This window comes from Limulus polyphemus, unplaced genomic scaffold (genome assembly GCF_000517525.1).
Source record: "Limulus polyphemus unplaced genomic scaffold, Limulus_polyphemus-2.1.2 Scaffold7761, whole genome shotgun sequence".
NCBI lineage: Eukaryota > Metazoa > Arthropoda > Merostomata > Xiphosura > Limulidae > Limulus > Limulus polyphemus.
In genome coordinates this window covers 18,753-35,356 of record NW_013673371.1, presented here as the reverse complement: position 1 = coordinate 35,356, position 16,604 = coordinate 18,753, and the positions used below count along the sequence as shown (strand labels likewise).

Here is a 16,604-nt window from a genome sequence, read left to right as displayed (position 1 = left end):
AAGACAGGATAAAACCCTACAAGGAGTTTAATTCCAGCTCCACCATCAGGAGAGGAAATATGTAGATTGAGACAGGATAAAGTCTTAGGGAGTTTAACTCCAGCTCCACCTTCAGGACAGGAAATATGTAGGTTGAATGGCATGAATAATGTTGATGCCAAATTCTACTTCACGAGCAAGATATTCTACACTAAATTGTTAAGAATTAATCACACTATCATTTCCATTGGAAAATGTGACGTAACTTTAATGTTGGTTTACCGTATGTTATTGTTGAGTGACTCTTAACATGAATGAAATCTTGAACAATTACTTTTCGTGTTGGGTGGTATAAGTAGCTAAGAGCTTTGGCTCTCAGTGAAACCACGAGTGCAACGCAATCAACCTTTTAAAAGTCCATGAAATAATTTAATCTGATAGATTAACATAAACTTTTGCCATGACTGGGAACAGGTATTTTTGCTTGTGGTTGATAATATCTTGAGTTGTAGAAAATTATGCTCTATAAGGGACATTGTATTTTGGGAGGCGATTTGTTTATCCACAACAGGTGCTCTTTGGGCAGTCAGGAAAGATATATCTTTTTTTCACCTATTTGGGGAAGCTAAACCTTCCCAAGCCTCTTATACTTGCCATAACTGATCTGAGGTTTTATGGTTCGCGGCCACACACAAGACTACACATTTATCTTTTACCGCATTTATAAATCACAATTTAAATTTTGTAAACAATATTTAACATATTAATGTTCTTATTTATATTTTACAGTCCTGGAACTATAGAAACAAATATCTTCTCAACAGTTGGAGCAAACGTAAAGGAAGTACGTGTAAAGTGTATCAATTTGTTTTATTATAACTAAAATATGATTTAATTAATTAAAGTTTCAAAAGTCAGAGGATGCATAGAAAATACAGATCATTGTGTTAATTAAAACCAAAGATATAATTGGTCTCTGACGGTTGATTATATAATATAATGTTATAATTTAACCTTTTACTTACCAGCTTGTTTTTATACTGTATATCACGGCCTGACTTCACTAATTACATCATGTTATTTCCCCTGTTACAACATTCAGTGTTAATAAATGAAGAGAAAACGGGTGAATCACTTATTTTATAAGTAACATGTATAGAGTAACCCAACATAAATTAGTGGCATTCATTACAGTATTGATGTTATTTCTGTTTAAAAGAAATATTGACCGTGCCGGTATGTCTAGGGTTATGATAAACACGCGGCACTTCATAATCGACTAAATTATCTCGGTGTAGTTATCAAAATGTGTTGGAGTTTCTGGTTGTTGTTGATTTTACTTGCACGATACAACATCTTTTCAATAAGGATGAGTCATTACTTAACTTAAGGATGGCATCAGACGTTTTCTGACCTTGTTCGGTCCTAGTGTAAGTACTTTTAGTGTAAGGAAGATGAAATATGATGGCAAACATAAACTATATGACACAATCGTGATCAATTTTTAACGACGAGGTTTGTTTGTTGTTAAGTGCAAAGCTACACAATAAGGTATCTGTTCTCTGCCCACCACAGTATCGAAACCCGCTTTTTAGCGGTATAATTCCGCAGACATGCCGCTGTGCTACTGATTGGCACGATGAGCTCAGTGGTGTAACTAGAAAAAATGCCCCCCCCTCCACATTAAAAGTAATTGACTCCCTTACATTTATGTCCTTAACTCTTAAGTTTTTCAGACATTTTGAGTCACCCGACGATTGCGGAGGCGTACTTACGACAAGGAACGAAGTTGTGCTGTTTTAAAATTCATCTTTTAATGCTCAAGTGTTTACTTTTTTCAATAACATATTCAGGAGGCAATATACTGTGGTCAATACGCCATTTTATTACGGATAAGTTTTAACGATTTCGTAAAGCGTATAATATTTACTTGTCCAGTTCAACATATCAGAAAAATAATAAGACATAATTAATTATAATATTTATATTTGTTACGTAGTGTAATAACAGTACTCAAATATTTTCTGTAATCCAGTTTATTCACCAAATATATAAATGAATGTCTATGTATTACATGTGATATAAATATTTTTTTTATTTACTTTAACCTTTAAGCCTAACTTAAGAATAACTAATTTTCTTTAAACGTTTATATTATAGGTGATGAAAAAAGCAGCCGAAACACAGCCATTTGGTCGAGGAGGACAACCACAAGAGGTCGCCAGTGCAATCGCTTTTCTCGCTTCTGACGAGGCTTCGTTTATAACTGGAGAAACCTTGGTGATAGATGGCGCTAGAATCGTCTCTTGCTAAGTTGTCTGATTTGTTTCCGCAGTAATAATTTTTTTACAGAAAATAAAACATTAGTTGCTGATTATTCCGTTTGATGTGTAGTTATTTGTTGTTTATATTCATGACGTTAACAGTTGCTGTCAAAACATACAAAACCTGAAATCCAGAAAAGATCCTAAAAATGATTTCTTACGTGGTTATATAAACCTATAATTTAGTGTTAACAAGTTAAACTTACTGTGGTGTTTTGTCCTGTCTCAACCTACATTTAGAATGTTCTAATGGTGTAACTGGAGTTAAACTCCCTACAGGGTTTTATCCTGTCTCAATCTACATATTTCCTCTCCTGATGGTGGAGCTGGAATTAAACTCCTTGTAGGGTTTTATCCTGTCTCAATCTACATATTTCCTCTCCTGATGGTGGAGCTGGAATTAAACTCCTTGTAGGGTTTTATCCTGTCGTTCTCCCGCCATTTCAAAAGAGAATATTGAGACATACGAACGCTGGGACAGACACCACGGTTCACAATTTATATAAAATATGTGACAGAATAGGCTACTGTAACAAAATATTCGCCACCTGTACCTCAGATTCACAGTCCGTGTATGATAAGCGCTAAACTACGCCCAATTTTAAATCAAACAAATTACAAATTAATATGTATCCGAAAGGCTTTTATAAATATAGTTTATACACAAATAAAAACACACTTACTTTACTGAATTCACTCTGACTTGTTTGGGAGCAAGATCTGGAAAAAGACAATTCAACGCGTGATAAATATATATATTTTTTTCGTTTACGTTTAGTGGTACTGTATATAACAAAGAAATCTATAACTCATGATGAAATTGAACCAATAAACAAAACCTTGCTTCAAAAATAACTCATAATAATAATAAACAGTCCCAGCTTAGTTTTTTAAATATGAAAACATTTTTGGTTCTCAAGATTTCGTACATTTATTAATAAACTCACCTAATGCCACACTTCTGGTAAACTGATCTATAGCGCCTTTAGACATGGCATAGGAAAGTAATGTTGCACCCTAGAAAAATTCGACGAAATATATTTCTTATAAATTAGATCCACTATGACAATTATGCTTATTGTCATAGTCAGAGAAAATAATGTCATCTTTCGTTTCCATAGACTTCAATAGAATTAAATACATCTGACTAAAGCTTTGAGTTAAGTTTTAACTACTCTAATTCTCTTATAAGATTATAACCGAAAGTATCGCTAACAGTGAGTGTTCCAAATTATCTTATGACTAAAAACTCATGATGAATAACACCACGATCGAAAGGGGATGAAGTAAATTATAGGATAAAAATCAACGTGACAATAAGAGGAGAAACGAAATAAATTACACACGGAAAATTTATAACAAAAAATACCACTCCTTAACACGTTTTAACTAAATTAAAAGGTACAATTTTTCACTTGGCTCTTCAATGTTAGAGTACTTACTCCCCTTTTGCTGAGAACGCTCGAAACGTTGACAATGGAGCCTTTACTTTCAATCAGGTGAGGAACAGCTAGCATCGTCAAGTGATAGACAGCTCTTTGAAAACATAAAAGAAAAATAATTAAACATCTTTAAAACTAACTATTATAGCAATAGATGACGCCACTACCAAGACAAATCGACAATCTGTCGGATTTCTCCAAAGAATATTTATTGCCAAATATAATAGATACATAGAAAATAAAGAGAGGACTATGTATATATACGATCTATAGTGAAATAAAGAAAATACTGATACACATGGGAGTTATATATAAAACATAAGGAAAATAATTTACACACACATAGTACATTTATAAAAAGCTAGTAGCGTTACTTGGTGTTGCCCGGGTTTTCGAAAAAAAAACAACAAAAAACATCCACATTTAAATAAATATGTAATTTTATGTTGAATTAGCTTTAATGTAAACTGAATATATTGTTATGACTTTGATGTATGAAATATATTACAAACAAAATGTAATATTGTAGTTTACTTTATAATGTTCCATCCTCTTAACTAAATTGAAATAATTTAAACCTATTTTAAAGCCAGCCCTTATCATTCATATAGTTATCAAACTTTTTCTTAAGCTCACTTTAATTTACTGCCACTACAACATTTGAAGGCAACCCATTCCAAAGGCGAACCACCCTGTTAGAAAAATGAAACTGTTTTAGCTTAAGATGACTCCTACCTTGCCAAAATTTATATTTCTGTCCCCAAGTCCTACTCTTCTCACTGTTAAATATGAAAAAAAAGATGATGCATCAACTCTATTTATTCCCTTTACAATATTTAATACCCCAATCAGATCCCTCTAACTCTTCTTTTTTTCAAGAAAAAATAATTTGAGAGATTTCAGCCTCTCCTTGTATGACAACCCCTTCATCTCATGCACCATTCTTGTAACCCTTTTCTCAACCTTTTCCAACAAGTCGATGTTCTTACAAAGATAAGGAGTCCAAGACTGAACACAATATTCCAAACGTAGCCTTACCAGTGACCCGTTCAATGAAATTATAACCTCTTTAGCCTTATATTCAATATTTCTGTAGATACAACCTAAAATCCTATTTGCCCTACCACTGGCGACAACATACTACTTGGGTGGCTTTAGAGACTGGTTGACTATTACACCAAGATCTCTTTCCACTGTTAAGATTGTTCCCATCCAAATTATACTTATAGTTAAAATTATGATAAACCATATGTAATATCTTGCAATTGTTAAAATTAAAAACAATCTGCCATTTATTTGCCCAACTCACTAAATGATCTAAATCCTTTTGTAAATCAGCAGCATCCTCTTCACAGCTAGTAACACCAAAGACCTCAATATCATCTGCAAATGTAAGTAATTTATTGACTATTCCTCCATCTATATCACTGATGTAAATCAAAAAGAGCAATGGTCCTAAAACTGAGCCCCGAGGTATCCCACTTATGACATTAATCCAGTTTGGCTGAACTCCATTTGTAACAACCCTCTGCTTTCTTCCATCCAGCCACTCTTCTATCAAATTTGTTAACTTATCCCCCACACCTGTAGAGATAATTTTTACAAGCCTTTTATGTGGCACCTTGTCAAAAGCTTTTTGATATTCAGATACACCCTTACCCTCATCTGCATTAGCAGTAACCTTTTCAAACAATGTCAAAAGTTCTATAAGGGAAGATTTTCTCTTAGTGACACCATTTTGACTACCCAATAAAATTCTAAACTTTGTTAAAGGACTTTACAAAGCATCTTTTTAACATACTTCCAAAACTTTCCCATAACTAATGTAAGACTAATGGATCTATAATTAAGGGGAAAATTGTATATCCTCCCTTCAAAAGAGGAGTTACTTTAGCTAACTTCCAATCCTCTGGTACTTACCCACTTTTCAAGGACTGACAAAAATAGTGGTAAGTGGCTCACATATCCAATCTTTAACCTCCTTCAAAACTCTTGGGGAAATATTATCTGGCTCAGGAGCCTTATCATTTTTTAAATTCCCAATTTTTCTTAACCAGCTCAGAATTAATGCAGTAATCTTGTCCATCTATCAACTGTTCAAGATGTGGAATACTGCCTAAGTCTTCACTAGTAAAAAGTGAAGAAAAAGCAGAATTTAATAACCCAGCCATCTCATAATATTTCAGATGCAAGGGATACATCAGCTAACAGTGACTTTCAGGAAGTTAGAAAGAGTAATATTACAGTAAAAAGTGGTGAATTTAGTTATAATGAGCCGATTTTGTTGACCAACAAATTTCAGACCTTGGTTTCTGCAGATGAAGAACTATTGAAGGGAAGAAAAACAAAAGTGTCAAAGAAGGATGTGGATGATGAGGAGGTTATAGGTGATACTTTGACAAGGCATATGGATAGAATAGTCTGTGGGGTAAATAGGGAGAAAATAATCAGATTATGCTACCCAGGGGTACAGGTGAATGACATAACTGACAGAGGAGGAGATAAAATATTATTCTAATTCTGCATACCTTTCTTTTGTGTGCGAGATTAAATATATGATGTATCAGTAGGTGTATAAATAATAATCTATAACTAAATAGACCTGTCTATTCTAATAATATAATTTCCAGGCTCAACCTATCTTCCACCTCATGCAAGCGCTGTACCAATTACTCTGACTTGACTTTAATATCATTATACACAATATGTATTATAATTTAAGCCTTACTCTTTTCACGTAGTCTATTTTATGGCAGACTGCATAAGTTTGTTTTATAAGCTAAGCCTACTGTTTACTTTTTACACAATATATTTTAATTCTTTTGGTTAAATATCTGAGTGTATCAGTACATGTTTAGTTAACGATCTTTAACTAAATAGGTATATAAAGTTATGGGTTCGGCTAGCAGACGAAACATGTGTGTATATCAACAAAAATTGTCGTTTTGCGCACCTTCACCTTAGATATATTGGTAAGGAAAATATTGTAAGGCTAGCTTCTGGAAGTTTCAACCTTTAGTTTATTGTGAACAAATTCTGTTACAATTAATATGTTGGAATATTATTTCCTTTAAAATAAAGCAATGTGTACGTTACAATATAAATCATTAGTTAATCGTCTTAAAGTAAAATGTAGAATTAGTGGACATGAAATATCAAGTAATATAGAAATAATTCATAAATGAAATACATTTAAAGATGAGATTCTAGTAATTATCTACAAATTTTCTTAATGGAGAACGTATGGAAGCTTTCCAGGATCGTTGTAAAATAGCCGCGTCACGTTTTCCCCATCTTATATATATACCAGCCTACCCTACTAGTAAATACTAGAGCATTCGCCAAAGTACATGATAATTCTAGAACCGTTGCGTCACTGTAGTCATGTGACTGCTGACGCAACAAAAGTCTTTACTTAATAAAACTGGTTTATTCTTTCCGAATATAACTTAACCGATACACTGAACTTCAACAATCGCGCTAAACAAACGCTATAGCAACGAACGTCAATAATACTCTGACCGCAGATCAATTACTCACTATCTACACACACATTACATTACCTCTTTTTTATTTTGAATCCAAAGAAGACAAATTAATAGGAATGTCAGAGGAAAGCAGGAACAATAACAATGTTGTTTGTCTTCAGGTTAACAATGCTGGCACGGGAGCATTGGACTCTGCTCAAAAAGGTTCTTTGGAGACACTAGATTTAGTGTGGAAAACCAATGTTCGGTAAGGAAGTTTACATCTATTAGGTATGTAGAAAAATAAGGAATATATATACATATTGTTACGTCTCCGTTTGTTAATTGATTTTTCCTTAACTTCGTTCCAACGAAACTTTAACGACACCAGTTGGCAAAGCACTAGAAACCCAAATGTATAATATTTTGTGATACAGTTAATATTTTACACAAAATAGATCGTCATAGCAAGTGTGGCCTGGTAACAAAGTCAATCAACATTAGAAGTTAAGATTATAACTCTAAGCCTGAGATAATTTCTATTTTCTCCCTACCTCTTACTTTTAGTGGGTACAGGGAGTTATTTTATATCCATGATCTGTAACTATCAAGGTTCAAACTTCCTATTCTTTTGTGGCATTTCAATTAAAGAGTGGTAATTGACAAGACCAGGTGAATTCTAAGGAAGATTATATCACAGAATTATTAAAGTGTGAAAAGTGTTTTATCTCTTCAAAGAAAGGGTTTTTTTTAGTATTTAACTATATCGTTAAAGCAAGAGAAGGCTTAGGTCCAGTGGTAAAACACTGGCTATTCTAGAACGATTTCCAATTTGTGTAACAGAGGTAGTGGATAAATTTAACCAACTTATCATAGGAGGAAACCCAGTAACATCTTGATACTTTGTAGGTAAAGTAGGAACCCCTCTTAGAATTGTAAACAATATAACACATGTTTGTGGTCAAAGTTTAAATCTGGTAGACCCACATATAAACAGGAAAAAGAAAGGCTTTACACTCCCAGTAAAGAAACGAAACTAGTACCATTTTAAAATAAGCTATTTCTACTTAGTCTGGTTACCTTTTTTTATGTATTTACGTTCGACTTGGTGTTTCACTTTTCTAATTATATACACAGGGCGTTTCTTTTCATGGGGTAGTGAGGAACCGTCTTCCATAACTAAACCCCATATACTTTATGCAATTATCACTTGAGTTTTGTTACAGTCTCTGTCCAATGTGACGACATACTTCTATGACTCAATACCAGCCATCTTTTGTGCATCTTTCTAAATTTGGTTATATATTTTGTAGGAGCTTCAGAACACAGCTCTTGTGTTACTTTTCTAAACCTAAATGTTGGAGTATGTTTATTTCTGTTTTTTAACTCAAAAGGTTCACTTTCTTTTGTAGTTTAACCTTTGTGTATCGTCGGTGATGTAACCATAGAATCCGATATTGATCGGATTATCAAGTCAACAATTGACACCTATGGAAGACTGGATATTCTAGTGAGTTTCTTTACTAGAAAAAATATAGTTTAACACATTATGTCTATACCATAATTATTTTTGTTCTCATTTTTAGTAAAACACATAGACATTCGAAGAATAGTGTTACATTATTAATTTTTTTTCATAACTTATTACGTTTTTAATACGATAACAAATTCTGTAGAAACAGTATAACATGAAACAATATTTTAACAGAACAATTTACTGCACGACTCTTACAGCTTGTACAGTAAGGAATTTTTTTAATTTCCTAAACTTTCGTCTGTTTAAACCATCTAGCGCCGAGACATAATAATCCCAAAATTTATTAACTCGTACTTTAAAATCAAATGATATTAAAAACAACAACAACAAAATAAAATAAATATATTCTAAGTATTTATTTTCAACACATACAGACAAATTTACACTGAGGATTTTTTAGACGGGTGCAATCATACTCAAGTACATAGGTTTATAGTTCACTGTAAAAAGTGAAATACTTGAAATATTTTTCTCGTAAAGAAGTTTTACAGCTTGTAAAGAAAGGAATTTTTTCAATTTCCCAAACTTTCGTCTGTTTTAAACCCGAAACATAATAATCCCAAAATACTTTTAAATACTTTAAAATCAAATGAATCTGGAAAAAGACAATTCAACGCGTGATAAATATCTATTTTTCTTGTTTACGTTACACTGCTTTTCAAATAAGCAATGTTACTAGCTTTTTTAAAAGTTTTTATATGAAACCATCATCTAAGATTAAGTTTCTTTCTTGGACTAACGACAAAAGCATTAGGAGTGCGTAATTATATTAACACAAAACAAAGGTCAAAGGTTAATAAATCGTGATTATTTTAAAGAATATTCACTCTTATTTTAGTAAATAATAATAGTTAATAAATAATACTTAATCAATACTTAAGTAAAGTTTATAGTTTATATACAGTGTACTTATATTACTTAGTCAAGTAAACTTTATTTAGAGTAATCTGTTACACTTGTAATATAATGTAGTAACATTACATTCGTGTATTTATGTTGAAGGAGGGATAAAACGTGCAACGGAAAAAACGTGATTTTATGAACTGTTCATTAATAATAAAGAAAAAAAATACATTTTTGGCGGTCCTGCCAAGTGGTTAGGGCCTCGGCATGGCCAGGTGGTTAGGGAGCTCGACTCGCAATCTGCGGGTCGCGCTTTCGAATCACATCCCACCAAACATGCTTGCCCTTCCAGTCGTAGGGCGTAATAATGTGATGGTCAATCCCATTTTTCGTTGGTAAAAAAGTAGCCCAAGAGTTTGCGGTGGGTGGTGATGACTTCGAGTATTACACTGCTAAATTAGGGATGGCTAGCGCAGATAGCCCTCGTGTAGCTTTGTGCGAAATTCAAAACCAACAAACAGTCAGTTGTCATGGTTACACTAACAACAACCTTAATGACTGAAGTTCTTAATGTAAATTTGTTTATATGTGAGTTGAAATTAAATACTTAGAATCTATTTATTTATTGTGTTGTTGTTTTTAATACTTGCTCCCAAACAAGTCAGAGTGAATTCAGTAAAGTAAGTGTGTTTTCATTTGTGTATAAACTATATTTATAAAAGCCTTTCGGATACATGTTAATTTGTAATTTGTTTGATTTAAAATTGGGCGTAGTTTAGCGTTTATCATACACGGATTGTGAATCTGAGGTACAGGTGGCGAATATTTTGTTACGGAAGCCTATTCTGTCACATATTTTATATAAATTGCGAACCGTGGTGTCTGTCCCTGCGTTCGTCTGTCTCCCGTTTGAAAAGCTGCGCACGCAGGAAAACCTCAATATTCTCTTTTGAAATGACGGGAGAACAGGCATGAATAATGTTGATGTCGAATTTTATTTCACAAGCAGGATATACTACACTAAATTGTTAGGATTTAATCACACTATTATTTACATTTGAAAATGTGACGTAACTTAAACAATAAAAACGTAGATTTACCGTATGTTATAGTTGAGTGACTCTTAACATGATTGAAATCTTAAACAATTACTTTTCTTGGTGGGTGGTATAAGTAGCTAAGAGCTTTGGCTCTGAGTGAAACCAAGTGTGCAACACAATTAACCTTTTTAAAGTCGATGAAATAATTTAAAGTGATAGATTAACTTAAACTTTTGCCATCACTGGGGACGGGTATTTTTGCTTACAGTTCATAATATTTTGAGTTGTAGAAAATTATGCTCCATAAGGGATATTGTATTTTGGGAAGCTATTTGTTTATCCACAACAGGTGTTAAAGGGGGGGGGAGGTAGTGTTTGGGCAGTCAGGAAAGAGATAACTTGTTCACCTATTTGGGGAAGCTAAGCCTTCCCAAGCCTCTTATACTTGCTATCACTAGCCTGAGGTTTCATGGTTCGCGGCCACACACAAGACTACACATTAGTCTATTACCGCTTTTATAAATCACAATTTAAATTTTGTAAACAATATTTGACATATTAATGTTTTTATTTTTATTATAAAGTCCTGGAACTATAGAAACAAACATTTTCTCAGCAGTTGGAGCAGACGTAAAGGAAGTACGTGTAAAGTTTATCAATTGTTTTATTATATCTAAAAGATGATTTAATTGATTAAAGTTTCAAAAGTCAGTAGACGCATAGAAAATACAGATCATTGTGTTAATTAAAACCAAAGATATAATTGGTCTTTGACGGTTGTTTATATAATATAATGTTATAATTTAACCTTTTACTTACCAGATTGTTTTTATACTGTATATCACGGCCTGACTTCACTAATTACGTCATGTTATTCTCCCTGTTACAACATTCAGTGTTAATAAATGAAGAGAAAACGGGTGAATCACTTATTTTATAAGTAACATGTATAGAGTAACCCACATAAATAAGTGGCATTGGTTACAGCATTGATGTTATTTCTGTTTAAAAGAAATATTGACCGTGTCGGTATATCTAGAGTTATGATAAACACGCGGCACTTCATAATCGACTAAATTATCCCGGTATAGTTATCAAAATGTGTTGGAGTTTCTGGTTTTTGGTTGATTTTATTTGCCCGATACAACATCGTTTCAATAAAGATGAGTCATTACTTAACTTAAGGATGGCATCAGATGTTTTCTGACCTTGTTCGGTCCTAGTGTAAGTGCTTTTAATGCAAGGAAGATGAAATATGATGGCAAACATAAACTATATGACACAATCGTGATCATCTTTTAACGACGAGGTTTGTTTGTTGTTAAGTGCAAAACTACACAATAAGGTATCTGTTCTCTGCCCACCACAGGTATCGAAACCCGGTTTTTAGTGGTATAAGTCCGCAGACATACCGCTGTGCTACTGATGAGATCAGTGGCGTAGCAAAAAAAGATGCTCCCCCCCACGTGAAAAGTAATTGGACCCCTTACATTTAATCTCTTTGTTGGTAGGTCATTTTTAAGTTTGTAAGGGGTCGTACTTACGACACTCAACGAGGTTGTGCTGTTTCAAAATTCATCTTTTAATGCTCAAGTGTTTTCTTTTTTTCAATAACATATTCAGGAGACAATATACTGTGGTCAATACGCCATTTTGTTACACATAAGTTTAACGATTTCGTAAAGGTATAATACTTACTTATCCAGTTCAACATATCAGAAAATAAATAAAGACATAATTAATTCTAATACTTATATTTGTTACGTAGTGTAATAACAGTATTCTAATATTTTCTGTAATCCAGTTTATTCATCAAATATATAAATCAATGTCTATGTATTACATGTGATATAAATATATTTTTCTTTACTTTAACCTTTAAACCTAACTTAAGAGTAACTAAATTTCTTTAAACGTTTATATTATAGGTGATGAAGAAGCAGCCTAAACACAGCCATTTGGTCGAGGAGGACAACCATAAGAGGTCGCCAGTGCAATCGCTTTTCTCGCTTCTGACGAGGCTTCGTTTATAACTAGAGAAACTCTGGTGATAGATGGCGCTAGAATCGTCTCTTCTAAGATGTCTTATTTGTTTCTGCAGTAATGAACTTTTTGCAGAAAATAAAACATTAGTTGCTGATTGTTCCGTTTGATGTGTAGTTATTTTTGTTTATATTCATGACGTTAACAGCTGCTGTCAAAATATACAAAACCTGAAATCTAGAAAGAGATCCCAAAAATGATTTACGTGGTTATATAAACCCATAACTCAGTGTTAACAAGTTAAACTTACTGTGGTGTTTTGTCCTGTCTCAACCTATATTTCGAATGTTCTAATGGTGTAACTGGAGTTAAACTCCCTGTAAGGTTTTATCCTGTCTCAACCTACATATTTCCTGTCCTGATGGTGGAGCTGGAGTTAAAATTCCTGTAGGGTTTTATTTTGTCTCAACCTACATATTTTCTGTCCTGAGGATGGAGCTAGAGTTAAACTATCTGTAGGGTTTTACCTTATCTCAACCTACTAATTTCCTGTCCCGATGATGGAGCTGGAATTAAACTCCCTCTACTGATTTCACGCGAAGCTGCACGAGGGCCATCTGCATTAGCCGTCCCTGAGTTAGCAGTGAAAGTCTAGAGGGAAGGCAGCTAGTCACCACAACCCACCGCCAACTCTAGGGCTACTCTTCTACCATCAGATAGTGAGATTAACCGTCACATTATAACGCCCTCACGGCTGAAAGGATTAGCATGTTTGGTGGGACGGGGATTCTATGTTCCAGTACCTTCATTTAGACGAAAGAAGTCCCATATTGTGATGGCTAGAATGTTGCTATAGTTACATTTTATATATAGGTTACATTGTTCATTAAGAAGATTAATAAAGCAGCGGTAAGATGAAGGTTTTTGAAGTGTTGAATAGCATAATATAAAACAATTACCTCCAAGTGAACACAATATGTTTGTATATTTTAAATGACGTGTCTGAAAGAACTACACATAAAGTGTAAAAAGTTAAAGTTAATATCATGCACACACAGTAAAGAAATACAATTGAAGTTTACTAACATTATAGATTTATAGTGTGTAGGTTTTCAATACTCATATTAAAGACATTTTCGAGTTAGGAAAACGAAGGTTATAAACGTGTAATATAAACAAACATTCCTCTTAGATGTCAAGAATGTGGTTCTTGAGTATAACTAGTGACAAGTGTTATCTCAAGATCAGACTTGCTATGGACAGAATACTGAAAGAAGTATAAAATAGCTGGAATATAGCTTTTATAATTCACATATATAATAGTATCTTGGTTTCAAGGAAGTGAGCCAAGAGAATAACTGGTGAGGATAGAAAACTCCATGGAAGAGCCACCTGAAATGTAAGGAAGTAAGAATGTTGTAGAAGTAAAGATAAAGAAAAGATCAATGAATATATTGTGTACACAATTGGTCATTAAAATGACCAGTTCTTTAACATCCCAGAAAGTTATCTACTGTAGAGAATCTGATGGTTATAATATTAACCTTTTTATTGGTATGTTGTATCCATGTTCTTCCCGACAGAGTTAAATAAAGCTTTACTCCAATTTAGTTTCTCAAAATGTCACTGTTACAGCTTCATTAGGACATGATGTAATTGACGTATCAAGTGGTTTCTCTATTAAGCCTACGTATCTAAGAGAAAACAAGTTTTACTTTATAAAGTATAGTCATGTGTAATTATTTGAATATGACAAAAACTCTTTAGTATGCATTATAAATACTCTACTTCTAACTGGTTTAAACTCAAAGTTCAGCCTCGAACATCGGTGTCTGTTTAGATATATTAACTTACACAATATATTTGTTAAAGTCTAGACTTAATAAAGTAACAAAGTTGTTCAATAATATAAGTCTATTTGATCAATGATAACGCAGAAGTTTTATAATTTTTAGGGTTAAGATACTTTTCTGAAAAGAATGGAATACTTTAGATAATTTTAGACTGTTTTTTAAAACCATAACTTATTTTCATAGAAATAGCTACCAATAAGTTAAAGATATGATGAATTAATTTGTGAGATGCTCATAGAAATTAACATAGTTCTATATATTTTGTTATAAGACAATTGTTGACACTTCTATTAAAAATTCTTACTAATCCTTGTATTATCAAGGATACATGTTTCATACCATCTTATTTAATATAAATTACTTCAAAACTCTACACATTTTCTATGCTGACTTAATCCAAAGTATCATTCAAGCTATTCACTGAGTTCTTCTCACCCTAGTTACTTTCTAAATCGGGTCATTCAACTAGGGTATCACTGTGTGTTCCTGCTGAACATATTTCTGTAAGGAAACATATACTGTATAAACACTGACATCGAATATTTTACTCTAGTAAGTCATGGATATAATATCCCTTTTTTGTACTAAGAGTAATCGTCAGTTACGTGGTAAGCAACTCCACCCAGAGTATAATGACGCTGCTTTTCTTTGGAAATAATGACATATTTCCTCAGCCTGGGACAGTATGACTAGGTACTGCTAGAGGTTGATTTGTTGATATTTAACTCTCAAGTAAAAGTGCCAAACGAATACATTTGTTTGTGTCTATCGATTTTTGACTGTTTGAGATAAAGATTGTTTCACTGTATCTAACTTGTGTCCAGCTTTCAACACAATCCGAAAGGGGAACTGTCAGGATCTGGTACATTCAGAATAGCTAAATAGGTTTACTTCAGTGCAAAGAAAGTCAAATGTCTGTCAGATCGTCATGGTGATGTGCAGTCTGGAAAGTACAAGACTGGATGGGACGGTGTCTTCCAGACACGTAGTGACCAGAGTTGTCCAACCCTGGGTTTGATCTATCCCCATGGCTGGTCAAGAAAGACAGGAGATGTTTTGCCAGCAAGTGAGATAGTGAGCACGGACTGGTGAAGGTGGTCATTTATGGTGCAGCAGGGAGTCTTTCTGTTATGGGACATAAGCTGCTATGGTGACCACGGATCATAGAAAATCTGAGGGTCATCCAGAGCTGATGGATGAGCTACCTCCCAAGAGCAGGAACCTAACCCTATTCCCAGTGAAGGAATATATCTATAAATCTACTCCATCACAACTCCTAATGTTAAGGACATCTCAGGCTGCTGATGACATAGAGTCCAGGAGAGAGTAATTTACTGTTTCTTCAAAGGCTAGGCAGATTTTTCTCCAATGTCCGAAATCTATGAAAGGTCTGAAAACTTCCTTAAAATATTTAAAACGGTTCTTTGTTTGCAATAAATGGATTAATGACAGAAACTGCAATGCCAGTTTTGTGCATTCATTATGAAGCTTGATTCTCACATGAAAGTTACATCCTTTCTAAGGAGAACAAGGATAAATCTAACAACATTCATGCCCGAAAAAAAAAGACAGTAGAAACAGTTTCTAGCTGGCAGAGACATACGCTACGAAGACTTCCTCTGTATGTTACTGTTATTATAATCTGATTACTCTAATGGAAATCAGGGAAACTACTTTAACTACAGTATTAATTAATAGGTGTAAGTGATATATACAGAAAATGATTGTACTGAATTGAATTGAGAATTTAGATTAAAGCCTACAATTTTTTGTATAGTTACCATTCTGGGATATCTTTAACATATTATTGTATATATATATATATAAAAAGACCTACTTATTATTGAAATAATAATGCAACAAAAGAAAACAATAGACATTGTAAAGGTACAATGTTACAGGTAAATAGATAAGTGTCATTTCTCCCCAGTTACATAAGTAGGAGAGACAGCAATAAGACTTGGGTAATTTAAACAAAACTACAGGATACAATAGACATAGATGAGTTAAAACATAGCAGGAAGTTTAACTTGTTAACACTGAATTATAGGCTTATGTAACTAAGTAAATAATCATTCTAAGGATCTCTTTCTGGATTTCAGGTTTTGTATATTTTGACAGCAACTGTTAACGTCA

At 33.4% G+C, this 16,604-nt stretch overlaps 2 long non-coding RNA genes across 2 annotated transcripts; one reads left to right on the top strand and one right to left on the bottom strand.

The window, feature by feature from the left end:
• The first annotated feature begins 722 nt into the window (after nucleotides 1-722).
• On the top strand, nucleotides 723-2,356 carry LOC111089892. Its single transcript, XR_002614051.1, has 2 exons — nucleotides 723-823; nucleotides 2,140-2,356. It is a non-coding gene; the product is annotated as an uncharacterized LOC111089892 (long non-coding RNA).
• Nucleotides 2,357-2,979: 623 nt separating this feature from the next.
• On the bottom strand, nucleotides 2,980-3,864 carry LOC111089890. The gene is made up of 3 exons (XR_002614049.1): nucleotides 3,746-3,864; nucleotides 3,251-3,320; nucleotides 2,980-3,023 (listed from the first exon to the last, which is right to left on the bottom strand). It is a non-coding gene; the product is annotated as an uncharacterized LOC111089890 (long non-coding RNA).
• Nucleotides 3,865-16,604: the final 12,740 nt, after the last annotated feature.